The 27,690-nt window shown below is 43.2% G+C and overlaps 1 long non-coding RNA gene across 1 annotated transcript in view; it reads left to right on the top strand.

Moving 5' to 3' along the window:
* Nucleotides 1–23,670, top strand: part of LOC143975993 (uncharacterized) — a 40,033-nt gene extending 16,363 nt beyond the window's left edge. Inside the window, exons 2-3 of the long non-coding RNA XR_013272436.1 lie at nucleotides 12,516–12,632; nucleotides 21,756–23,670. This is a non-coding gene — a long non-coding RNA (uncharacterized LOC143975993). The remainder of the gene's footprint in view (nucleotides 1–12,515; nucleotides 12,633–21,755) is intronic.
* The last annotated feature ends 4,020 nt before the right edge of the window (nucleotides 23,671–27,690 follow it).

Genomic DNA, 27,690 nt, shown 5'->3' with positions numbered 1-27,690 from the left:
CCATTTGAGAAACTTTGCTCCTCCACGACACCCATGACCCATCTTATCTCTCTAACACACTCTCTCCTGTTTCAAGATCACAACCCCACAACCTCTTTAGCCTGTAAGGCCTGGGAAAGAGATCTAGAAACATCCTTCTCCTGCGAGGAATGGGAAAAGATATTGCTTAACATTCATAAAGGCACACTAAATGTCTCCACACAGGAAAACGGGTTCAAAATTCAAAGTCGTTGGTACCGAACTCCAGCTTTACTTCACACCTGGGACCCTCATACTCCAGATACCTGCTGGAGATGCCATAGCCACCGCGGCACTCTTCTACACCTGTGGTGGTCCTGCCCAGCTATACAACCCTTCTGGCAACAAATTCATGAACTAATACACAAGATAACAAACGTAAATATCCCCTTTACTCCAGCCCAATATCTTCTACATCATAATACCTCCCTGAAATCCTCTTATCGAAAATCACTGACACTACATCTTATTAGCGCAGCCAAGCTGTGCATTCCGATCCATTGGAAGTCTTCTAATGCACCCTCCATTAAAGAATGGTTACACAGAGTTGACAAAATTGCTAACATGGAAAAACTGATCCATATTACTAAAGATGCGCCGGCTAAATTTGGTTCGAAGTGGACTCCTTGGCAAATATTCATAACCTCTGATACCTTTCAAGCTTTAACAAGATGATAACCATAATGGTACAATCTGTTGATCAATATTGTGAGACGAGTGGTGGAGCACCTATCAGTGTCCCCGTCCCATTCCCTACTCCAATCCCTTTATCTCTCTATTACCCCTCCCCCTTCCATACCCCTCACACAGCCATGTTCTACATGGCCTATATCCACTTCAGTAAATCAAGATATCGATAGTACCATACAGGTTACTAAAGCTCAAGCTTCGGTCTTAGTTAGATTTATATACGGTTCGTAACTGTGTTTTATTCTATATCAGATGAGTCCCATCGTATCAGTTATATGTCCTATGTTACATCTGAATTGTTTGTTAATTGAGAAACAACATGCTGACTGTCCACCTCTTTTTCCTTTTATGATGCATATATGTAATGAGGTTGTAATTCTCTGTATCTTGTTATACTGAAAATAAAAAATTTTTGGAAAAAAAAAAAAGAATATGTTGTATCTATAAATCAATAAAAATTGTATATCAAAATAAATACAAAGAATTTCTATTATAAAAGACCAAGAAAAGCTAAATTTGCATCAACATAAAATCAAAACAAAGTTCACATAAGGCCCCTTTTAGACAGAGCGGAATCCATCCAAGTGGATCCGCCTGCTCAATGGGGAATCTCTGCACCAATCCCCGTTGAGCAGGCGGATAACAGATCTGTGTCCGCTCCACTATGCAGAGTCCGCTCCGCTATGCAGAGCGGACACAAACACAGACCGCTATTCTTTATGAGGTGGTTAAATGTAAACAGACTGCATGTTCATTTCCATCTGATTGTCATCCAATCTGTGAACATATCCCCATCCGTCTGTTTTTAGTGGACCGTAATGGATTGGATGTCAGGGGGTGACAGCAGACATCCACTGCCCCATAGAGAACAATGAGTAGTCCGATCAGGTCGGCCTGAAAAATGGACAGGTGGACCCAATCGGTCCGCTAGTGTGAAAGGGGCCTAAGTGAAGATCAAGTATGTTTTTGGTATTCGGTGTATTTTCACCATGTCAGAACTGCAAATCAAACATGCACAATACCTGTGCTCCAAAACGAACTCACCAGACTAAGGCCGGGTTCACACTTGTACGTCAAATGCTCCAACATTGGGAGCTCATGTTGCATGATGTGTGAAAATCAATGTTTCCCTATGAGAGTCGTCTTAACTGGTCCAAAACAAGTCGGCCCAACTTTGAAAATGCTCCCTGCACTTCTTTGGTCCGACTTTGATCCTACTTCAGCCCATTGAATATCTTTCGAAAAGTAGGATCCTTGTTCTAACCATCCAACTTGTGACATCCGACATGGTGATTACAGCAGCAGTAAAAGGAATTTATGTCAAACTGGGATTATTTTGATTGGTCAAAGGACAAGTCAGACTATCACAAAATCGGATCAAAGTAGTATCCTATTCATTCAAGTCTGATGGATGTAGGACTGATGTCACAGAGCAAAGTAGGATGACAATTGTATGAGGCTGGGTTTACACTGGTGCGACAAACGCTCCGACATTGGGAGCTCATGTCGCATGACGTGTAAAAATCATAGTTTCCCTATGGGAGTCGTCTTAACTGATCCGACACATGTCGGTCTGACTTCGAAAATGCTCCCTACACTACTTTGGTCCGACTTTGATCCTACTTCAGCCCACTGAATATCATTGAAAGGGGGTGGGGACGAGCGAGTGCCCCCCCTCCTGAACTGTACCAGGCCGCATGCCCTCAACATGGGGGGTGGGTGCTTTGGGGCAGGGGGCACACTGTAACCCCCACCACAAAGCACCTTGTCCCCATGTTGATGAGGACAAGGGCCTCTTCCCGACAACCCTGACCGTTGGTTGTCGGGGTCTGCGGGTGGGAGACTTATCGGAATTTGGAAGCCCCCTTTAACAAGGGGCCCCCCAGATTCCAGACCCCCACCCTATGTGAATGAGTATGTACCTCTATCCATTCACCTAAATAAAATGGCAAAAATAAACACATTACCCAGGTTTTTAAATTTGTCGTCTCTCCGGATCTCTTCTCCCCTCTCCGGATCTTCTGCCTCCTCTGCTGATGTCTTCTAGCCCTCTCCGGTTTGTCTCCCCTCTCCGGGTCTTCTTCACTCTCTCTCCAGTTCTTGTCCCTCTGTCCACTGTCTTCTCCCTCTGTTCTTCTTCTGATGTTGACTTAATGCTCTCTCCCTCTCTAATGCCGGATGCGCAGTGTGCCACTACTTATATTGACATGGGGCGGAGTCACCCTGTGATGTCATACGGAGCCCCCCCTCCTTATGAATTCACCGCCCAGGGCATGTGACATCATAAGCCCCATGCTAATATAAGTAGTAGTACACCGTGCACATAGCATTAGAGCAGAAGAGAGCATTGAGCCAATATGTAGCAGGGCAACGTAGCATGACAGTCATACAACAGTCGTGTCCTACCATTGTGAACCCAGACTCACACCACAGAAGTGCAGTCTGAATGCTTTTTTTTTATTTTTATTAATTTTCTAAGGTGTAATGCATTCCAGTGTGTTTTTGATGCAATTTGATGTATTCAAGTGTATTTTTGATTCATTTTGCTTCGCACTGCAATGGTGTGAACTTTGATATTGGAATCCATGTAACCTACTGTCCATGCATTTTTCAAGTAGAAAAAAATGCACTTGACTACATGTGGTGTGAACCAGCCCATGTGATCTAACCCTAGGTTCACACTTCTGCACCAATTCCCACACCCGCAACCACCCACAGTAAAAATGCCCTGCTCTGTAGAAACGCAGGCATAGCAGCCCAATGCAGCATTCACAAAATGCATAGGTGTGAACCTAGCATTACTGCAGATTCAGGTCAGAAGATGCTTTATTGTAAGATAATTTTGTTTTAGGCTTCAGACTCTTCCTCCAGCCCAGTACAATGCCCTCACCTCATTTCATATCACATAAAAAAATTGCTGCAAACAGTGTAAATAAAACTATTTATTAAAGCACAAAAAATAAAAAAACTTTCACACCCACATTTACAAGTACATAAACCGAGACTAGTTACCTGCATACTATGTAACAGATCCATATGACTGCAGCGTTCACAGTCCTGAGCCGCATAACTCACCCAACAACACTAACTGTAGCAATAAGTGCCTCTCTGCAAATGCCTTCTATGGATCTGTTCCAGAGATGTGCTTAGCCTACTGCCTCTGATGTGTTTTGTTACAGGGGAATTTATCCACTTAAATTGAACTTTGATTTCCATTCACAGCAGCAATAATATTTATTGGTAAGGGGCTGCAATAATCTGCCCTCAGACATAATTTATGTGTATCCTTCGGGACCCTTAGTGAGATGTTGAAATTCATTTATTGGAATTAGACTCAATTTTATGTGGATTCAGTGGTCCATCATTGATCTGGATTTAAGAAGTAGGGCTAATTCCAATGTCTCATTATTGGATAATTTGTATGTAGTCAGATTTGCCACAAATCTCCAGCAGTGGAGATTTGTATCTGATTATCTTACTCTTAGCCATACAGTGGCACAGTTTGCATCATTCTGCTTACAGGATTGGATTCAAACAAATATGCCAGTATTGCAGTAAATGTTTTTGATTTGATGGTTTTCCCACTGGTGTGGGATATATGTACACAGGTAGATATACAGATTTTTGATTAAAAATAATAATAAATACACTATATTTGTATATGCTCGGTGGTGGGAGTGTACTCAGTTTCTGTCTCTCTGTCCTGGCTGTCTGTGTTCAGATTCTTTGGGAGTCTTTTTGTATGTGTAGCGCCGGCTCCCGAAGAGCACGAGCTATGTTTTTATAAATTTAAGGTTACACCTGAACTGCAGTTTGGTTTGGGTGAAATTGTCTGAATTTGGACCTCGGCATAACTCTGACTGGACTATGGGATGTTCAGCCTGGCCACACGGGGCATTGTCTCTTCTGGCAGGCATGGAACTACAGTCTGGTAGGGTGCTTTAAGATTATCCTCTCTCAGAGCCTGCTGAGTTGGAGTGGTGCTCTTGCTGTGCTTTCTGGGAGAGGGTACTTAAGATGCGGATGTCACGTGGTTCGGGATTTCGGTCCAGAAGGATGTGCTGACTTCATGGTCATGGTCCTCCTGACCAGCCTCCAGGAAGGCTATGGCCTGGGGTGCGGATCCACCCGACTTGTTGCCTCGGGGCTGGTTAGCCCAAGGCAAGGAAACTAAAGGAGGATTATGAGGTGTTTGGGTGCCGTCTCTGGTTTGGGAGAGACACATTAGCTTCATAGCATTCCAGGGGAGGACTCTTCAGGGGAAGACCACGTACGGGTTGGTTTCTTAGCAAGAGCCTGGAAGGGCTGAAGTACCAAAGTGAATCCGGTCTCATGGATATCGCCAAGCTGGCTGAAAGATCCAGGTATCCCACGAGTGTTCTACAAGTCCTAGTTTCCTACGTGTTCTACAACAGAGTCTGTGGCAGAGACTTATTCTTGTATGTTCTACAACAACGTCTGTGGCAGAGACTTGTTCCTCCTGAAGTTAAGCACCTTGTTGGCTGCTAGACCTTGTGAGAGAGGGACTATCCAACTTGAGTGAACATCCAGTTGTGAATGGCTATTCTCTGGATTCAGTCAAAGTAAGCTAGTTCTTCATTATTGACTTTGACACTAAGAGTACCTGATCTTTCTTCCTAACCCTCTGATCCCGATTTAAGAGACTGTTCATTGTTTAAATTTCTGCAAATAAAATCCCTTTATGCGGATCTATCGTCAGTCTCTCAAGTTACTGGGCCATCTACCACGGGACACCCCTAGACATGAATTGAGGAAAAGAAAGTAACGGTAAGCCCAATCAAACCAGCAGCTCCTTCGGGGGTTAGTGCTACATATGTATAAATTCTGCTTTGTGTATCAAGGTTTACAGCTCATTTCAGTGCCCAGGCATTCACAATATATCTGGCTATTGTCTCCCAGATAATAAACTCTGATGTTTATTTCAAGATAAATCTGCCTCATCTCTCCCTCTTATATTGAGTCTTAACCAAATGGCTTACATACTGTCCAGCCCCTGAACAAAATGTCTGGCTATTGTCTCTCAGATAATTAATTAGACCTTTAATTGCAAGGTAAAAATAAAACAGCACTTCAGAAAAACACAGATGGGTGGTCACTGCACCCATGAATGACAGTAATCTGAACCATCATTAGACAGCTCAGCTCCTAAACAAGATATAAACAATCAATCCCAGTGGTTCTGTATGTTGTGATCATTGCTGTGATGACTAATCAAAATGATCACAAATGTAAACACTCCCCATGTTTACATCTGAGAGCCCTCCTCTTCTTCTCACAACAGAGCAATAGGAGGAAGGTTTATTTGTAAAAGAAGAGTTATAAATTAAGGGATCGGCAGCAGCAAGAGCAGAATCAATGATAAAGTCTATTAATAGATTGTGGGATTGTTTTTTTTTTAACGTATTTACCCCTTTCTCCTCAAATGTACATCTCAAATGCATGCTGTCTCCATGTGGCCTGTGAATAAACGTCTTCACCTCCTGTATCATGCACATTAACCCCCTAACCCCCTCATCAGCATTCTCCCACTGTGGATGGTATGACCTATACAATATTGATTACATCCTCAAAAGTCTCATTAAAATTAAAAGATCCTCTCCCTGCTGTACGATTTTTTTTTTTGACAATAGTTAACATATTAGCTCCATAAATGTCCAAAAATTTGATTCATCTATCACTACATACCATGCCTTTTCTGTATTATCTACAGTGCCTTACAAATGGATTTACCCCCCTTTTTTTCATGTTTTTTCATGCATTTTTCGTGTTTTGTTGCCTCACAACCTGGAATTAACATGGATTGTTTGAGGATTTGCATCATTTCATTTACAGAACATGGCAAAAACTTTGAAGATTTTTTGTTTTTTTTATTGTGAAGCAAACAACAAATAGGACAAAATAACAGAAAAAGTCAATGTGCATAACTATTCATTATTCATTCTACTTTGTAGAGCCACCTTTTTGCGGCTATCACAGCTCTAAGTCACTTTGGATAAGTCTCTATGAGCTTGCCACATCTTACCACTGGGATTTTTGCCCATTCCTCCTTGCAAAACTGCTCCAGCTCCTTCTGGTTGGATGGTTTGCAGCTTTAAGTCTGACCACAGATTTTCTATTGGATTGAGAGCTAGGCTTTGACTAGTCCATTCCAACACATTTACATGTTTCCCCTTAAACGACTCAAGTGTTGCTTTAGCAATGTGTTTGGGGGTCATTGTCCTGCTGGAAGGAATCTCCATCCTAGCTTCAAATCACAGACAGAGTGGTACAGGTTTTGCTCAAGAATATCGCTATATTTAGCACCATTCATCTTTTCCTCAACTATAACCAGTTTCAAAGTCTGTTGAAAAACATCCCCACAGCATGATGCTGCTGCCACCAAGTTTCACTGTGGGGATAGTGTTCTTTGGGTGATGTGATCTGTTGGGTTTGCGCCATATATAGTGTTTTCTTTTATGGCCAAAAAGTTTAATTTTAGTCTCATCAGACCAGAGCACCTTCCTCCATACATTTTGGGAGTCTCCCACATGCCTTTTCACAAACTCAAAACGTGCCATTTTGTTTTTTGCTGAAATTAATATCTTTCCTCTGGACACTGTGCCATAAAGCCCAACGCTGTGGAATGTACGGCTTATTGTCATCCTATGTACAGATACTTCAGGCTCTGCTGTGGAACTCTGAAGCTCCTCCAGAGTTATCTTAGGTCTCTGTGCTGCCTCTCTGATTAATGCCCTCCTTGCCCGGTCCATGAGATTTGGTGTCTCTGTGCAGATTTGCTGTTGTGCCATGTTCTTTCCATTTGGTTATGATAGATTTGATGGTACTCCTAGGGATCATCAAAGATTTAGATATTGTTTTATAACCTAACCCTGACTTGGTCTTCATGGCAGTATTTGGTTAGTGGTGCCTCTTGCTTAGGTGTTGCAGCCTCTGATGCCTTTCAAAAAGGCGTGTATATGTAATGACAGCTCATGTGACAATTAGATTGCACACAGGTGAACATAATTTCACTAATTATGTGACTTCTGAAGGTAATTGGTTGCACCAGAGCTTTTTATGGGTGTCATAACAAAGCGGATGAATACATACACACATGCCAATTATCAGTTTTTTATTTCTGAAAAATAGTTTTGTCTATATATTTTTCTAATTTTACTTCACCAACTTAGATTATTGTGTTTTGATCCATCACATATAATTAGGATTAAAAAAAAAGCATTAAACTAAAGGCTGCGATGTAACAAAATAGGTAAAAAACCAAGGGGATGAATACTTTTGCAAGGCACTGTATGTGTGGAAGTAGTCATCTTGGCTTTGATTCCTAAATGTCAGAGAATCCAAAAAGAAATACAGAGAAGCACAACAGTGATGTCATAAAAAGGTCCACCCGTTGGTGGCACTGTTGATCTCTTGGATTGCAGTACCAGTATCCACCAGCGGGTGTCTTCTAACATCCAGGGCCTGTAATAAGAGGACCTACCTCCTGGTGGCACTATTGGATCCTTGGACTGTAGTACCGGTGCCCACCAGCGGGTGTACTCTGGCAGTGTGGAGCAGACAGCACTTGCTGCGCTCAGCTGTCACGTGAGGGTAATCAGTGGTAGTCTTATAAATACCCGGCAAGCCCTAACATGTTTGCCTTGGTATCACTCTCTCCATGCGCCCTGACCTTGGAGCCTGAGCCTGAGCCTGAGCCTGAGCCTGAGCCTGAGCCTGAGCCTGAGCCTGAGCCTGAGCCTGAGCCTGAGCCTGAGCCTGAACCTTGTATCTACCTGACCTGTTCCTTCCCGATCCTGAGCCCATCCTGGACCTGTCCCTCTTGTCTCCTGCTACCTAGATCCCTGCTCTGCAGCCCATCCATCCGTCCTTACCCATCTACTGATTCCCCGGTGTATGACCTCGGCCTGGCTTTCGTTGACGTCTCTGGTAGTTCCCATTTATTGTATATATATATATATATTACTTGTTGTTGTGGTTGGTAGTGCACTGTTTGTTTTCACTTTCCTTTAATTTATAATAAACACTTTTGTTATTTCACTCACATGCGTTTTGGGTTTCCTCTGTGCAGTCCACACAGTCTGGTCTAATCATTCCCTGATAAGTGATGTCAGTAAATCTACTGGGACTACAAGTCAGAGGTTTGCATTTCACTTTAAGGGTATACAGCTGTGATGAAATAGGCACAGGAGTGCCTGGGCAAGCTCACATATGGAAATTTCCAACAAATGTACATTTTTCATGGTACTGCATAGACAGAGTTAACATTTTCATATGTTAACTGAGCCCAGGAAGTTTTGGAGATGTAGGTAAAGTGGCCTGTGCCTGTATCTAAGCATGGTGACTAAATGTGAACTCCAGTATACATTCATGGTGTCATCAGGTAAAGGGGTCTTGAAAGAGGAGGAGCTAATCAAAGAACACCATGTACAATTGACAAAATGCAGGCATGGTCAAAAGAGCATCTGAGGAATACTTTACTGTAAGTGCTGTATGGGTCACAACTTACTTGTCTCTGTATGAAGGATAAGGTTATCTGTGTCTATTTATTTTTCAACAGTTAAACTAGCTTAAACTATTCCTTTAAATTAACCCCTATTATGTAACTAAAACTCTAATGCCGTAACACGTAGCAGACTATCCGGTGGACTTAGTCTGGCGGACTTTCCGCCGGACTGTCCGCCGGACTTTCCGAACGAGCTACCTGCCCACACACGGTACTTTTGCGGCGGACTAATACGGTGTACTAAGTCCGCCGGACTATCCGCTGTACTTTTGAAATGAACGGACTCGCCCACACACGTGGAGTAAAGTCCGCTCATTTGAGCGCGTCTCCAGGTAGCCGGGACCAGTGAAGGTGGCGTCGCTGGCCCCATCACCTGGTTCCCCCCTAGGTCCATATCAGACCCTTATCCGAGCACGCTACCCGGCCGACCAGGAAAGGGGGTGGGGACGAGCGACCCCCCCCCCCTCCTGAGCTGCACCAGGCCGTGTGCCCTCAACATGGGGGGGTGCTTTGGGGAAGTGGGGGCCGTGCGGCATCCTCTGGGACTGTGACATCATAATGGGCGGGGACATCATCCGGTGATGTCCCTATATAAGTCGCCGCATGCCGCGTGCCTGTCATTTTGACCGGAGACAGCGACGAGGCAACATCTCCAGAAGAGGAGAAGAGAATAACAGAAGAACAGAAGACGGCGATGGCAACAGCGGCGACAGAAGACCGGGCCACCACTTGTAAAAGAGCTAGAAGAAGGCGCGGTGGCCTGGCAAGAAGAACCAAAGAGGGGGACAAGACCCCCGAAGAGTGGGACAAGACCCCCGAAGTCGGAAGAAGAGGGCAGCGGCGAAGAAGAAAGCCGGCGAGAAGACCGCCGAAGACAGAATAAGACCCCCGGAGCTGTGCAATAAACTATTTTAATCCTTGTGTGTTTTTTTTTTTTACTTTTTTTCACAGGTGAATGGGTAGGGGTGCATTGTACCCCATACTCATTCACATAGGGTGGGGGGACGGGATCCAGGGGCCCCCTTATTAAAGGGGGCTCAAGGATTCCGATGAGCCCCCCACCCGCAGACCCCGACAACCAATGGCCAGGGTTGTCGGGAAGAGGCCCTTGTCCTCATCAACATGGGGACAAGGTGCTTTGGGGTGGGGGGCCGCACGGCCCCCCTTCCCAAAGGCACCCCCCCATGTTGAGGACACGCGGCCTGGTACGGCTCAGGAGGGGGGCGCTTGCTCGTCCCCATCCCCTTTCCTGGCCGGCCGGGTAGTGTGCTCGGATAAGGGTCTGATATGGACCTAGGGGGGAACCCCACGCCGAAAAATTCGGCATAGAGATTCCCCTTTAAGTCCATACCAGGTGACGGGGCCAGCGACGCCTCCTTCGCTGGCCCCGTCTACCTGGAGCTGAGCTCAAAATGAGTGGACTTTTCTCCGGGCGGGAAAAGTCTGTTCATTTCAAAAGTACGGCGGACTGGCACACACCCGGCCGTACTGACCGAGTCCGGCGGACAGATTGGAGTGCAAAACTACTTTCTTAATCCGCCGGACTTTTGGGTAAAAAAAGTCTGCCGGACCCTACACACGGGTGGATTGTCCGGCGGACTTGAGTCCGCTGGACTTTTCCACCGGATTGTTTGATCGTGTGTATGAGTCATAAAACCTGCCCCAGCTCATAAATCTGTAAATCCCAACACCCATTCTTATTTGAAAAGAGAACCCCAGCTAATTTCTAAGGCTCGATTTGCATCTATGCATGTTGCTTTTGAGCATTTCTGCAGTGCTTTTTGAAGTGCTTGCCGCGTTTTTGGACACACGTTTTTACCACGATTTTACCACGATTTGTGTTTTTTTTACACTGTATATAGCTGGTTGCTAAGGACGGGACCGGGAAGCCGGCCGCCACATCCTTAACAACCGATGAGTCATCAGTTGTCAGTCTGCCCCAATCAGTTTTGGGTCCCCCCCAAAATCCATACCAGACCCTTACCCCAATCATGCAGCCCAGCAGGCCAGGAAAGGGAGGGGACGAGCGAGCGCCCCCCCCCCCCAAACCATACCAGGCCGCATGCTCTGAACATGGGGGATGGGTGCTTTGGGGCTGGGGTTCTGCCCCCCACCCCAAAGCACCTTGCCCCCATGTTGATGGGGACAAGGGCCTCTTCCCAACAACTCTTGGCCAGTGGTCAGTTAGCAGACTGGTTGGTGAGTTGAGCTATGGTATGTTCTGTTTTTGTCTTTCCTGTGTTTGCCCTTCCATGTGCTCTTTGCTGTGAATGCCAGTTATAGGTGGGAGCAGGGGCTTTTTGGTTTGGTACTGGTGTAAAATATGGTCCGGGGACACACTGTACACCTTTTCTACCACTGTGCTCTTGCTGGGTGTCCAGTGTGCTCCTGGTCCTTTAAGGGGGATTGGGCTTCCTCCAGGCCTACCTGCCCCTCATCTATCCATTTAATGCATGTGCTTCCATTGTGGAGACGCTTATAAATTCATTAGCGTTAGGACTGCAAGCATACACAGGGTTCTGTGAAGAGGCCTTGCAGCTTATGCATGCATTTGCAAATGTGTGCTAACTAAACCCCTGTTTTTAACGCAGACTGTTGGAAGGTTAATTTGGTCAGTTGGCAGACTGGCTGGTGAGTTGAGCTATGGTATGTTCTGTTTTAGTCTTTCATGTGTTTGCCCTTCCATGTGCTCGTTGCTATGAAGGCCAATTATAGGTGGGTGCAGGGGCCTTTTGGTTTGTTACTGGTGTTAAAAAATACAGCAGACAGTTTTTGACAAGTCTTTTATTAGGCAGCTCCAGGGTCTCTTAAGACTTCTCCACTCTCTTCTCTATGCTCTCCCATGGCCCGGTGCCTTCTACTGGGTTCTTCTGCTCTTTTGCCCACTCTTTTGCTAGCTCTTGCTCGGTCTTCTCCATTGTCTTCTTCCCTCTTCTCTTGCTGTTATTGTCCCACATTGTCTGTTCTGTTGCTTTCTTCTTACATGTCCCGCATGACGGCTGGTGAGTGCTGTTACATTGTCCCACATTGTCTCTCTGACCTAACATGTACCGCATGGTGGCCGGTGAGTGCTGTCACATTGTCCCACATTGTCTCTCTTGCCTAACATGTCCCGCATGGTGGCCGGTGAGTGCTGTTACATTGTCTCACATTGTCTCTCTTGCCTAACATGTCCCGCATGGCGACCGATGAGTGCTGTTAGATCACTGTTCCACATTGTCTCTTGCCTAACATTTTCCTGCATGTGTCTTTCTGAGACCATCCTCTGCTTTTTGTATTGTAGAGTTACTGACCGTTACAGCACCGATCGTACACGACAGATGGTTTTCATGTTTCCCGCTAGTTTACTTGGCCATACCAAGATGCTGGATGCAGCAGGAAAAACGACCAACAAGCAGTGGTGAGAGCAGCTTCATTATCTCGAAAAATAATACAAAGTGTCATGTGTGAAAAAAACATTTTGGCGCAAATTTTTTTCCCATTTACCTAATTTTTTCCCCCCTAAGTTGGAGACTTATTTATTTCTGGCTTAAAGTGCAATGCAAAAGAATGCCACTGCCAGCAAAATATCATCTGTCTGGAAGTTTTTTAAAATGAATGAAACCAACCAACGCACTGCAGACTGCAAACTTTGTTCTGCAAAAATATCAAGAGGAGGTTCAAAGGTTAGTTCTTATAATACCAGTAATCTCATAAAACACCTAAAAATGAAATGCAAGACTATGCATGGAGAATTTACAGCTGTCACTAGCACTTGCACTCAGCAGCTGACACTGCAGCAAACCCTTGCCAGACTTGATTTCCATGGATAACCCAAGGGCTATAAAGCTATCTGAGGCAGTTACCCAATTCATTGTTCTTGATGATCAGCCACTATCAATAGTTGACAATGTGGGTTTTTGGCGACTTATGAATGTTTTGGAGCCAAAGTATGAAATTCCCAGCCACCGTCATGTCACAGATGTCATCTTTCCACAATTACACAACACAATGAAAAAACACATTACCAACATGCTACAGGAGGACATAAAGGCTATCAGTTTCACCATAGACATTTGGAGCAGTAGTGTGAGTCCCGTGTCTATAATTAGCTTACCTGCACAGTGGATTGATGCCAATTTCACTCTGCACCAAGTCATGCTGCACACAAAGAAATTTCAAGGCTCTCACACAGGCCAAGCTATAAGGAGCATACTTGAAGAAAGGCTTGACAATTGGGCGATTCCCAAAAGTTCTCTCCATGTGGTAGTCTTTGATAATGGCAGAAATATGATAAAAGGTGTACAAGATGCTGGTCTTCAGAGTCTTTCATGTGTGGCACATACACTGCAGCTGGCTGTCTCAGAAGGGCTTTTATCACAGCGCAGCATTACGGATGCTGCGGGAGTTGGGCGCAAAATAGTCGGCCACTTTAAACATTCAAACCTAGCATATTCTTGGCTGCAAGTTATTCAGATCCAGCTTGGTCAACCCATTAAAAGACTTCAACAAGATATTCAGACTCGCTGGAACAGCACATTTTACATGCTGCAGTCTCCGATCAAAAGCGGGCGATTGGAGTATATGTGTCAGAACATGAGCTGCCTGCAACTATCACTGCAAATCAGTGGAATCTCATGGAGAAGATGTTCAATATCTTGGCTCCCTTTGAAAAATTGACTCGCCATGTGAGTTCAGATTCTTTTGCCTCAGATGTAAATCCTGCAGTCACTGTGCTACAGCGATGCTGTGAACGATTATATCAAGAATTGTAATTACATGTCATTGTTGAACAGTGGTAGAAAAATTGGTGGTTGTGGTGTTGGTGGTGCTGGTGCCACAACACTATAAGTCCTCACAGTTACTCTCGGTGGGTGCAGGAACAGGCCCTGCTGTGAAATATTATATCAAGAATTGTAATTACATGCCCCTGTTAAACAGGGGCTGAAAAATTTGGCTTTAGACACTGGTGATGGTGCCACGACACTGTAACCTCTCCCAGATACTCTAGTTGGAGTGCAGGAATGAGCCCTGCTGCAAAGCATTGCATCAAAAATTGTAATTACATGCCCTTGTTAAACAGGAGCTGAAAAATTGGGCCTTAGGCGCTGGTGCCACGACACTGCAACCTCTCCCAGATACTCTAGTTGGAGTGCAGGAATGAGCCCTGCTGTAAAGCATTGCATCAAATATTGTAATTACATGCCCCTGTTAAACAGGGGCTGAAAAATTGGGCCTTAGGCACTGGTGCTGGTGCCACGACACTGCAACCTCTCCCAGATACTCTAGTTGGAGTGCAGGAATGAGCCCTGCTGCAAAGCATTGCATCAAAAATTTTAATTACATGCCCCTGTTAAACAGGGGCTGAAAAATTGGGCATTAGCCACTGGTAGCGTCACTCAGAAACAAAAATGTTCTTCCAAGCTATCAGCAGGATCATTGAGGAGGAAGAGGATAGTCAGTCAACATAACAGGACAGTCACTCAGCATCAGCATAGGCAGTCTTGAAGGGATGTGACATTTAAAAAAAAAAATATTTGGTTACATCAGCTTCAGGTGCTTGGTAGCTGGTGGTGATCCAAGACTGATTCATCTTCATGAAGGTCAGTCGATCAACCGAGCCGGTGGACAGGCGCACCCTGTGATCGGTTACAAAGCCTCCAGCAGAACTGAAGGTGCTTTCCGAAAGAACTCTGGATGCAGGACAGGCCAGTAGCTCAATTGCATACTGTGCAAGCTCTGGCCAGTGATCCATCCTCAAGACCCAGTAAGCCAGAGGATTTTCAGTGGGTAAGGTGTCCAAGTCTGACCTTGCCCCTAGGTATTCTTGCACCATGTAAATCAGACGCTGGCGATGGTTGCTGGAACCGATCATACCTTGGGGCTGCGGACTAAAAAATTGTCTGAATGCATCGGTCAGACAGCCACCTTCTCCACCGCTCCTTCTGTGACTGACCGAAGCCTCAGCAACATGTTGTCCAGGACCAGGAGTTTGTAACATCCTAGTCTCTGGGAACGCATTGCACAGACCTTTCTGCAAGGCCTCCAGGAGATGTCTCATCCTCTGCTCCCTCTGCGATGGCAAGATAAGGACCTTACCCTTGTACCATGGATCAAGGAGAGTGGCCAGACAGTAATGGTCCCTCTCCTTGATCCGAAGAATACTAGGATCCTTCCGCAGGCTTTGCAGGATCAGGGAGGCCATGCAGTGTAGGTTAGCTGAGGCATTCGTTCCGGAGTTCTCTGGGTCACTAAGGACAACATGATCCGCAGCCACCTCCTCCCAGCCACGTACAAGTCCACGGGTTTCTTGGGACTGTAAATTATCCCTAAAAGACTGCTGCTGCTGATGCTGAGTGCCAGGCTCCACCTCCATGCTGACACAAGCCTTCTCCTCCTCCTCGTCCTCTTCTTGTGTAATGGGTGGGACAGAAGGAACACTGTCTAGATAAAGGGGGCCTTGAGAGGCAAAGAAGTCCTTCTCTTCCTGCCTCTGTTCTGCCTCAAGTGACCTGTCCATTATTCCACGCAGCGTATGCTCCAACAGGTGGACAAGAGGTACAGTGTCACTGATGCATGCAATGTCACTGCTCACCATCCTCATGGCCTCCTCAAATGGTGACAGGACAGTGCATGCATCCCCGATCATGCCCCACTGGCGTGGTGAAAAAAAACAAGTTCCCCTAACCTTGTCCTGGTGCCATAGTCACACAGGTACTCATTGATGGCCCTCTGCTGCATGTGCAGCCGCTGCAGCATGGCCAACATTGAGTTCCACCTGGTGGGCATATCACATATAAGGCGGTTCTTGGGCAGGTTCAACTCCTTTTGGAGCTCAGCCAGCCGAGCACTGACATTAAATAATCAGCGGAAATGCACACAGACTTTCCTGACCTGCCTCAGGACATCCTGTAAGCCAGGTTACCTGCCCAAGAACCGCTGCACCACCAGGTTAAGGATGTGAGCCACACAGTGCACATGGGTCAGTTGTCCCTGTCGGAGGGCGGAGAGGAGGTTGGTGCCATTGCCACAAACCATCATTCCTGGCTTAAGCTGGTGTGGCGTCAACCACCTCTCAGCCTGCACCTGCAGAGCTGACAAAATATCTGCCCCAGTGTGGCTCCTGTCCCCCAAACAAACCAGTGCAATCACGGCATGGCATCTTTTTGCCTGCATACTTGCGTAGCCCCTTGAACGCCTTCTGAGCACCACTGGTTCCGAGGACAAAGCACTGGAAGAGGCCATGGAGGAAGAAGAAGAGGAGGGGATGGAGGAGAGAGGTGTGTCACAACCAGTAATAGCATTTTGGAGGCGTGGTGGCGGAACAACCTCCAACACTACTGCACCTTGTCCTGCATCCTTCCCAGCTGCCAGAAGAGTGACCCAATGGGCCGTGAAAGATAGGTAACATCCCTGTCCATGCCTGCTGGACCATAAGTCAGCAGCAATATGCACCTTACCTCTGACCGCCCTGTTCAGCGAGGCATGGGCAGTGCTGCGGCAGAGGACACAGTGATGGATATTAGAGAACTCAAGTAGGTGTTTCATGTAATTAAACCACACTTTGATCCTGCAATCCTCCTCCGGGAGATTGCTTTTGTCCACCTCTCCACTTTCTTCAGCGCACTTTCTAAAACCCACCTACAGCTTTGCAGTTACATGCTTCCCTAATGCAGTCATTGTCAGTGGGTATCATTCTCCCTTAATACATAACAAGTGTCAACAAAAAAAAGGAAAGAAAAAAGACGGACTATATCGGTACCTGAACAAGATATCCAGACAAAAATTAATACATTTGTAGTTGTATTGATACAAAACACAGACCATTTACATATAACAGTTAAAAAATAAGAACATATGTTCAAGTATACTGTAATAATCAAGATCATAGATACTGGTTAATGCGTTTTGCCAATAGCTTCCTCAGAACCAGATAAGTATGACCCTAGAACCTAAAAAGATCAAAAAAATGGGAGAGCAGAGGTGTATAAGTCAAATCCTTCAAGTATACATTAACAATACTTCATTATACATACATCCCTAATAAATATTTTATTTTACTTATACATTGGATCGGACTGACTTACATGTGTACAGCCCCAAACAGGCCGACATCAAGAGAAGGCCCGTAAGGTGGAGGCAGTGTAATACCCTTAGATGAAACTTAGGGAAAAAGTGGACGATGTTTGTGCAAGCCTAGGACCCGGGATAACATTCAAATAGATCTATCTGTAGAAACAATTATTTGAAATATAACTCATAGTATTCGGCCTCCTTAGGAATAATCAAAGTAACCACCTTGGTTACTCAGAGGGGATATCTTGATAGGACAGTTGTAAGTATTTTTAATACGAGTTTATAATGATGGTTATTTGATTATTCCTAAGGAATGTACGTAATAGAGGGAGTTTGGGACTTTAAAATGAAGCACTAGGATAATGGAGGTAGGTTTTAACCACATTGAAAAAAATATATATAATTTTTTATTGATTGTTCAGTAACAGATCATAAAAAATAATAAAGATCAAATTCATAAAGTATATAGGCATAAGTACAGTAGAAGCATGATATATAGTATTCACATATAGCAGCACATAGTAGTAATAAATAAAATAATTGGGTAATATGGCATGGTAGTGCCTATGACAGCAAAACCGACATCAGCAAGTACATCCACATAATACATATGCATCCACTAGATGTAAAACAAAAATAAATTTAGTATATAGTTAAAAAAGTAAATTCATAACAAATTCATAAAGTATATAGGCGTAAGTACAGTAGAAGCATGATATATAGTATTCACATATAGCAGCACATAGTAGTAGTAAATAAAATAATTGGGTAATATGGCATGGTAGTGCCTATGACAGCAAAACCGACATCAGCAAGTACATCCACATAATAGATATGCATCCACTAGATGTAAAACAAAAAAAAAATTAGTATATAGTTAAAAAAGTAAATTCATAATAAAATAAATATAGTTCCATATAAAGTATAACTGGGACATCATTTCAAAAGCTCGACGCGTTTCGTGGGTGTCTCCCCACTCATCAGGAGCTGATGCGACCAAAAAATTCCTATGGAATAGAATAAAGAATAATATAATATACTAACCATATAAATAAAAATTAATTAATGGGGATTTAATGCGTGTAAATGGTTAGCCAGGGCAGACTCACCAATCCGGATGGAAAGTGCAGTGTGCGGCAGTGGGCGTAGGGTGGGCCATGGGCAAGATCCCTCCCCGGGAACTGAGGCAGCATAGACATGGATGCGATATCAGGCGAAACCAAAAAGATACAGCAGTGTTGAAGAGTATCAGATATGGAATGTGTGGCAATTGTTGAAAACAACATATCTAAAAACAAAATGTTAATAGTATGTATGATTAATGAAAATAATGTGATGCAAAAGTAATTGAAAATTGATGGTGACCCTCAAAGAGTACAGAGAGAGTGCTGGCCATAAGCCAAGTATATACTATGTAGTAAGTATATGCAGATGAATGTAAACAGTGAATGGTGTGCAAAAATTAAAGAAATTTAATAGTGTAAAAGAAAGTGTGAGTGTGCAGTTTAACAAAAAGTGAAGAAAATTGATGAAGGGTGTACATAGACCATGATAGACAAGGAGAGTGACAGAATTACCAGTCAGCAAGAAAAGAAAAGGTGAGAGTAGTAGGAGAAAAAAGATTTTTCACCTAAAAATCGTTCCTAAAACACCAGCAGACAAGATATTAGGATGAGAGATCCATCCAGCCGGCGTCCTGCCAATAAGGTCTGCAGACACCGGTCAGGGCGGCTCTGAAAATAAAGGCCCCTTTAACTATCCACAGCTGATACTGATTGCACAACCAGCATGGAGAAAAGAAAAAAAAAAAATATAAGGTAAACTTTAATGATAGTAATGGTGATATTTATAAAAGCTAGTATAGTGGCTTAAGACAAAAGGTAGTAACCATGAGCATAGGCAGGGTCAAGTACAATCAGAACAGAGATGAAGTGTGAGTAGAAGGAGAAAAGAGATTTTTCACCTAAACATCGCTCCTAAAAACAACACCAGCAGACAAGACGGCCAGTGTGTGCAGACTCCATGCAGAGACCAGCTGCACACACAGCCATCTCTGAGTGGGGTTTAAATATGCCGCCAACGCCACGTGCGTGAAACATAGGGGGAGGAGCCACACCTAACCTGGATAAAAAAACCAGCGACAGGCGCGCCAGATCCCCCCCAATAGAGACACGGAGACGGAAATCACTAAAACGTCGGCGTGATGACGTCAAAGGTGACGTCACACGCACGACGTAGGACGCGTGGCGCCGATGCGCAAAGTAGAGTCCACCCGAACCTCCCAATCAGATGTGAAGGGGGAGGAGGGGAGGACCAACTGGCGCATCGCAGTTCCCGCAAGGAAAGAAAAGACCCCAGCAACACCCAAATACCCAACCGCCCCACACATAACAATAACCGCAATCGGCCAGCGAGTGTGCACTGGACCCTATTAATTAGATATCCAGGTGGGACGTTTATACGGTGTCGGTAATGCTGTCAATGTACAACATAAACATGAATAGAATAAATGTATGTAGGTACATAAAAAATACTAAAGACATCAGCAATATATAAATGGACCTCACGCCGGGAAGATAGGGGGACACTATCAATCCCGTATATCCAGGTACTTCCATCCCGATATATATGCAAAAAAGGAGGGGAATTTTGGGACTTTAAATGAAGCACAAGTATGTGCCTCCATCCCGCTAATCGGTACGTAATAGAGGGAGTTTGGGACTTTAAAATGAAGCACTAGGATAATGGAGGTAGGTTTTAACCACATTGAAAAAAATATATATAATTTTTTATTGATTGTTCAGTAACAGATCATAAAAAATAATAAAGATCAAATTCATAAAGTATATAGGCGTAAGTACAGTAGAAGCATGATATATAGTATTCACATATAGCAGCACATAGTAGTAATAAATAAAATAATTGGGTAATATGGTATGGTAGTGCCTATGACAGCAAAACCGACATCAGCAAGTACATCCACATAATACATATGCATCCACTAGATGTAAAACAAAAATAAATTTAGTATATAGTTAAAAAAGTAAATTCATAACAAATTCATAAAGTATATAGGCGTAAGTAAAGTAGAAGCATCCTAAGGAATGTATACTTGAAGGATTTGACTTATATACCTCTGCTCTCCCATTTTTTTGATCTTTTTAGGTTATAGGGTCATACTTATCTGGTTCTGAGGAAGCTATTGGCGAAACGCATCAACCAGTATCTATGATCTTGATTATTACAGTATACTTGAACATGTGTTCTTATTTTTAACTTTTATATGTATATGGTCTGTGTTTTGTATCAATAAAACTAGAAATGTATTAATTTTTGTCTGTATATCTTGTTCAGGTACCGATATAGTCCGTCTTTTTCCTTTCCTTTTTTTGTTAACGTTATTTAGGATGAGGTACCCCCTTAGCTTTTATCATATATTTTGGACATAACAAGTGTCCTCTATTGCTGATAGATCATTTTATAACTTTCCTTCTTCCTGCATAGATTGTTCATTTGCCAGAGTGTGCATACTGGCGCAGAAGAAGATGTTAATTAATCAAATAACAGACTACGTGGAGCAGAGCTGTAGTATTGAAAACAGTAGAAGTGTGTGCCTGGAGGTTTGTAAAGCCCACCACACACTAGACAATCTGGTGATTGGATAGATATGTGTGTCCTCTTAATGTATAGCTTTGGTAAATCTAAAGGGGATTGTAAAATCAGGTTGAATAGTGTATGGCCACCTTTATACATCTGAAATGATCGAGTGTACATGTTCCCATGAAGGAAGGGCGAAGGGAGAGAGAGATTACTTTTCCCTAGATTTAGGTGTTCCACATTACAATTCCTGCTGCAGTGACTAGCTTTAGGCCCCATGTACACAGGCTTTTAGCTCATGTGCATGGGTTAGCAGATTTGGGGCTCATTCAAGTGGGTGCACCTGTTCTTTCTGTGCTGTACCTGTATGCAAAGTCAACGGCTGCGCAGGCATAGTTGCATGATAAAAGACAGTCTAGAGTCGTAGAGGAGCAGAAGATCAGGTAAGTGAATCTTTTCTCCTCTGTCGTAGACAAAAAGAGCTATTATCCCTCGCAGTGCTGGCACAGCTCGTTTTCAAGGTATACTTTTTAAATATAATGTGAATTTAATCTTTAATCCAATTAATGTCAGAAGCTGAGCTATCACCTGTCTTATCTAGCCAATACTTACCAAATTCCATATATATGTAAACAAACATATATTAATATATACACCTGCAAACGTCTATGAATATATACTCACAAAGTTACTAGACGAGTAATCATTTTTGCTTTGCATGTAATGACATGAATTCCGTATGAACAAATATACACCATAGAGGTAATAGCTGTGATGTAGTCTAAGATTCTTATAAAATCAGTTATATGTATTATACTGGAAAATTTATGATTTACCGATTGAGAAAAATTTCCTTTACTTGCTCTTCCAGGTGGCCCCAGTGACCAAAACATTAAGTGATGGGAAATATTCCAAAGACAGACTCACACAGCAGTACAAACCTGACAGAAGATCAAACATTTACCCAATCTATTCACAACTGAAAGTGTCGCAGAGAATTCAGTTTTAACTTTGCGTTTTTGATTCCAAAGGATCATGTCAACAGTTCATAATAGACAATGTGTGCACACCTTACCTGCCCCACTACTGATCATACATTTAATGAATTATCCTGGTACACTTTCTTCACTGCTCCCTAAAATAAAGTAAAAGATTATAGAAATGGTGTATTAAAAATGTAACCGCTTTATTTGAACCCAATAAACCATGTTCACTTCAAATACCCGACAAGGAATAAACAGTTCCTAATTCAAATGACTGAATATTTTAATAGGACATAAATTCATATGGATCTTAATCTATGTTTGGTGCTCATGCAGAATGCCACCTCAGATAAAACTAAACAAAAGTTCTATGCCAAAGCCAACAAGGCAGGCACCATGTTGGGTAATAAACTTTGTTCAATCCCACCTTATATCCCTAAAGTCGTAATGTCCAAACTAGCAAGAAATCCCAATTTCAATTGTCAAAATTATACTCTGACTCTTTCTTTCCACATAATGAACACATCTCATCCTTTCAAAATTGATCTCTCCATCATCTCTCTTGAATTCCTGCAAGATGCAAATCTTGCCTAGCCTAAAAGAACAGGCCCAGATAGCTTCTCTGCCCTGTTTCATTCATCAAAGGTCTTAATTAACAATAAAATCCACTTTCAAACACCCTGTGTATAATGTCCCCAACCCGAGCATCCACTCTCCCTCTTGGGCTCCTTAGACACAGTGAGTTTTTTAGGTGGACCTGATCAGACAGTCCTTGCCATCTATGGAGCGATGGATGTCAACGGACATGCAATCCGATTATATCTGCTAAAAAACAGATGGATGGGGGATCTGTTCCGCTTCTGTCTGCTGGATTGGATGTAAACGGACAGATGGTCCGTTTCCATCCGGCAGCCCATAGAGGAAAGTGAGCTGTGTCTGTGTCCACTCTACATCAGTTCAGGGGACATGGACATGTCATCCGCCTAATCAGTGATAGATTTCCAGGTGAGCAGACAGATTCACTGGTGTCAGTGTGAAAAGGGCCTCAAGATTTAGATACACAATCAAATTGAAGCTAAACTCCAATAATTTTGCTATAGCCCTCTAAAAACTGGAGGGTATATACCATGATTAGTACCTCTCTGTAAGATTTGGAGGTATTGAGTAATAAAGGCTTTTTGAATTAGATGAGGTTTTATGTGTAGTGCTATTTAACTTCTTCATAAGTAAATTTTTAAGGAGGAGTGAAAAAATGCTATAAAGTAAGAATGTTTTCAAAAATATATATTTTTTTTTTTTTCTGAGAAATACAGGCAGATACATATCCAACATGGCATACCAACAGGGAAGCATGTGATTGGTCTCAAAATATATTTTGCAATAGGGCAATGACCCAAAAATACAGCCAACGTCTATAAGAACTTTCTTCAGTGTAAAGAACAAGAAGTCCTAGAAGTGATGGTCTGGCCCCAACAGAGCCCTGATCTCAATATCATTGAGTCTGTCTAAGATCACATGAAGAGACAGAAGGATATGAGGCAGCCTACATCCACAGGAGATCTGTGATTAGTTCTCCAAGATATTTGGAACAACCTACCTGCCAAGTTCCTTCAGAAACTGTGTGCAAGTGTACCTAGAAGATGTTATACTGTTTTGAAGGCAAAGGGGTGGTCACACCAAAATTCTATTTGATTTAGATTTTTCTTCTGTTCGCTCACTTTGCATTTTGTAAATTGATAAAAAATAAACTGTTAACACTCCTATTTCTTGAAAGGATTCTTAATTTAAAGCATTTTGATCACACCTGCCTAAAAAATATGCACAATACTGTTGAATGTTAAAAACATTATTGGGATACATCTTTTTATTGGCTTATTTATTTGTATGTACATTTTTATTGCTTTCACTGTTTTATATTTATGCTTGGTGTATGTTTTTATGGTTTTACTTGATCTGTGCTACAAATAATTTATATGCAAATCAGGTAAGGATAATTTACTAACCAGTTATAAAGCAGTTTCAGTTGCTTGCTCCTTCCCACTGATTAAGAAGTGGGTAGAAATAATAAAGTAATGAAGAAGGGTAAAGGAGAGCAGAGCACTGTAGTGGTGTTTGAATCAATTACATCTGGTTATTGCAATAGGAGAGCCAACTTCCAGCAGACAAACCTAGCGGGAATGCCTGTTCTGATAAGCCTATATTACAGATCTGCTTGTATGTACAATCAGAGCTGGGACAAGGGGGAGGGCAGGAGGGACAATTTTCCTGGGCACAATGATTTATTGCAGGGATGGGGGTGCCCTGTGCCAGAAGCTTCTGTTACAGGGCTGACAGGAGTAGTGACAGCAATATCACTGCGAATCCTAACCCTAAAAGGGGGGCGCAGTTTGGCATCTTCACCCTGGGCGATGGGCGATCTTGTCCCAGCACTGATTACAATGATGTTCTTATACAATAAACAATATTTGTGATATTATTCAAAGAAGAGTGTGTGTTTCTGTTTGCAATATAGCACATTTGGAGAAGAAGGGGTTAATAGTGTTCATCACAGGAGAGCACTGGAAGGAAGGAGTGTGGTGTAAATCCTGTGATGACATGGAGGCTTGTAGGAAGGAAGGAATGGAAAGACTCTGAACTCTGTCTGTGAGTAAAGTAAAGCAGCAGTGGACTGAGCTTTTGCCCTAAGCATTTGAACTGACAGAGACATTGGGGTGGATTTACTAAAGGTAAATAAACTTGGAGCAGGCGCTTCAGAGCTTAGTATAAGGGCAGAAACTCTGCTGACTTCCATCGTCCAATCATGTGCAAGGAAACATTCTGTTTTTTTTGTTCCTTTACTAAGCTCTAAAGCAGCAGTCTATTTGCCTTTAGTAAATCAACCACATTATTTGCTGTTTTCCCCCCAGAGGATAACCTTAGAGGGCAATATCTGCTGTGAACAGAAAAATACACTTTTTAATATAAGTTTGCTCAAAGATTCCTCTGCTTTGCCTTGATTTATGCACTGCTGCACAGTCATGTTGGAACAGGAAGGGGCCATCCCCAAACTGTTCTTACAAAGTTGGGAGCATGAAATTGTCCAAAATTTCTTAGTATGCTGATGCCTTAAGAGTTCCCTTCACTGGAACTAAGGAGCCAAGCCCAACACCTGAAAAAAACAACCCCACACCATAATCCCTGTCCACCAAATGATTTGGACCAGTGCACAAAGCAAGGTCCATAAAAACATGAATGAGTGAGTTTGGGGTGGAGGAACTTGAATGGCCTGCACAGTCCAGATCTCAACCCGATAGAACACCTTTGGGATTAATTAGCGTAGAGACTGCAAGCCAGGCCTTCTTGTCCAACATAGGTAACTGGCCTCACAAATACGCCCCTGGAAGAATGGTCAAACATTTCCATAGTCACACTTCTAAGCCTTGTGGACAGCCTTCCCAGAAGAGTTGAAGCTGTTATAGCTGCAATGTAATATTGAACCCTATGGACTAAGACTGGGGTCCTTAAAGTTCATGTGCATGTAAAGGCAGGTGTGCCAATACTTTTGGCAATATAGTGTATATGCTCACCTAGATGGATGCAGCATCAATTCAATGTTGAGAATTCTGGTCAAAGACAGCTGATCGCTCAGTTCTCCCCTCCACTCTGTGCAGACAGCGGTGACTCTCAGTCATCTGGCTCTTTTTCCTGGCCCTACTGTGGCCACTGGAGTGCTAGATTGTGGAGGGGACAGGAGCCGCTGGCTCGGTCTCCCACTTTAATACCCACTGCCTCAGTGGGCTTTAGCCCACTGTCAGCTGAAAACTGGTCACAAGAGTGTAAAACAAACTGCTCTCCTGTGATCCATAGGAGAGGTAGGGCTAAAAAAGTGTTGCCATACTTCTACTTTAAACAAAAATACATTTGTTTAAATTAGTTTGTCTATTAAAAGCGCTGTCTTTTTTGCTGCCAGACTGAATCTTATTTTAGCTATTAACATATTTAGCTTAAAATATGAAAGTGTTTAAAACAAGATTATGTGTTTTTTTAATTGCACAGATTAAAGTCTTGCACCAGCCAATTTTTTTTTTTTTGGAGCTTTGGGATTTTTATTGACGTGTGTCCCTATTGGGGAGTGTTAGGAATTTCCCTTGTGATCAGTAAAAAAACTCCGGGTGTTCTTGAGAAGCAAACAATTTATTTCTGATGTGGCCCACAACAGGGAGACATGCTTACAGGACAAGCTGCAGGAAAAAAGTCCCAACAAAAGAAAGTGTTCCGCCCTCACATATCCCACAAGAATAACATCTCTATGCTTCTATTGGCTGAGGGAACATAAATAACGTTGTCATGGTACGAACTAGTACCTTTATTAGCTATCCATATTCCCGTACATTCTTAGGCTATCATATTTAGTTAAATCTAATCATCCTACTTACTATGGAGTTAATTAGGACAAAACAATACAATGAGTTAATACAATAATGTGCTCAGAAGTAAGCTTTTTAACAAATCAGTCTCAGGACTATTGTTTTTCTAATAGTCACACAATAAACATTTAAAACTTTTCTAACATTCCCTCCTCTTTGTGTGACTATTTTATCTCCACATATTTCGATGAAAGTCCCTGTGTTATACACTTTCGGACTGTATGTCATTAAGTTGAGCTTCAATGTCCACATAGGTATCCTCAGAGGTAGAGAGGGTTTGATACATTGTTCTTGAGACTGCAGTTTCAATGAGTTTTTGTGAAAGTCCTCGAATACAGGGAATGCAGCAGCATCCGCAAGTGACCAAAACAGCCAAAGCCACAGCGATTGAGATCAAACATGATGTGATAAATCCAGTCCATTTACCGAACCATCCTTCAAGCCAAGTTGTGAATGGATCATTAATACCTGAGTTTTCCGCCAATTCATTCGATAGCGCAGTCAGTCCTTCCAAGGCTCTGGTCACTGTCCCTCCAGGAGCTGTATTGTTGGGGATAAAGGTACAACACATGCTACCAAACATTTTGCATACCCTCCTCTTTCAGCTAAGACCATATCTAAAACCATTCGGTTCTGCCAGGTCATTAGAGATGTGGGGGCCAACTGTTCTGCTAGGCCCTTCACAGCATCCCTAGTATAGTTTACAAATCGTTGTTGGTTATAATATATATATAATTAATCCAGTCAACATTTTTATTTATAGTCACCCACCAGAGAAGAGACTCAAACCCAGCTGTCACCTGATTCCTGGCTTTAAACTCGTCCGGCACCCCGCGAGGAACCCCAATCTCATCTATGTAGATCTGAGAGTCAAATGACCCCAAGGGAGAGGTGTCCCTACGATACTGTCGGTGACTCTTAGTCCACGGGTATTCTGACAGGATTCTCAGGGGCATAGCCAGCTGGACCATAGCGCAATCCCCTTGGGCATTGGCCGGTAGTCTAGCTCGCAGTTTCTTATCCCCACACATCCACCAGACATCAGCTCTCTGAATGTCATGTCCAACCCAGTCACCGTTGTCCGTGTTAATCCTCTCCACACAGTAGTCATCAGGTAGTGACCCAAGATCCACCACGCTACGGTTCCCTGGGAGTGCAAAACAAGTAAAGTTGCCCGGATAAGCGGCAACCGCTGGAGGTATCTGAGGTCTCTGTACTGGGGGAAACAACAAACTCAATGTGTGACGAGTAGAATTTGTTTCAGGTTTATAGCTCTTATTATACAATTGCAACATACATTTTAAACCTTCTGGATCTGTATTGTGATCTAGAGGAAAAGGAACTGTTGCTAAATGTGGTCTGGCTCCGGCACAAACTAAACAGTTTTCCTTTTTCAGAGTTCTAACCGTGTACCTCA

This window comes from Lithobates pipiens, unplaced genomic scaffold, assembly GCF_037356315.1.
Source record: "Lithobates pipiens isolate NorthernLeopardFrog02 unplaced genomic scaffold, aLitPip1_a1.2 Scaffold_13, whole genome shotgun sequence".
Taxonomy (NCBI): Eukaryota; Metazoa; Chordata; class Amphibia; order Anura; family Ranidae; genus Lithobates; species Lithobates pipiens.
The sequence above is the reverse complement of the archived record's forward strand: the minus strand, read 5'-3'. Positions and strand labels throughout refer to the sequence as shown.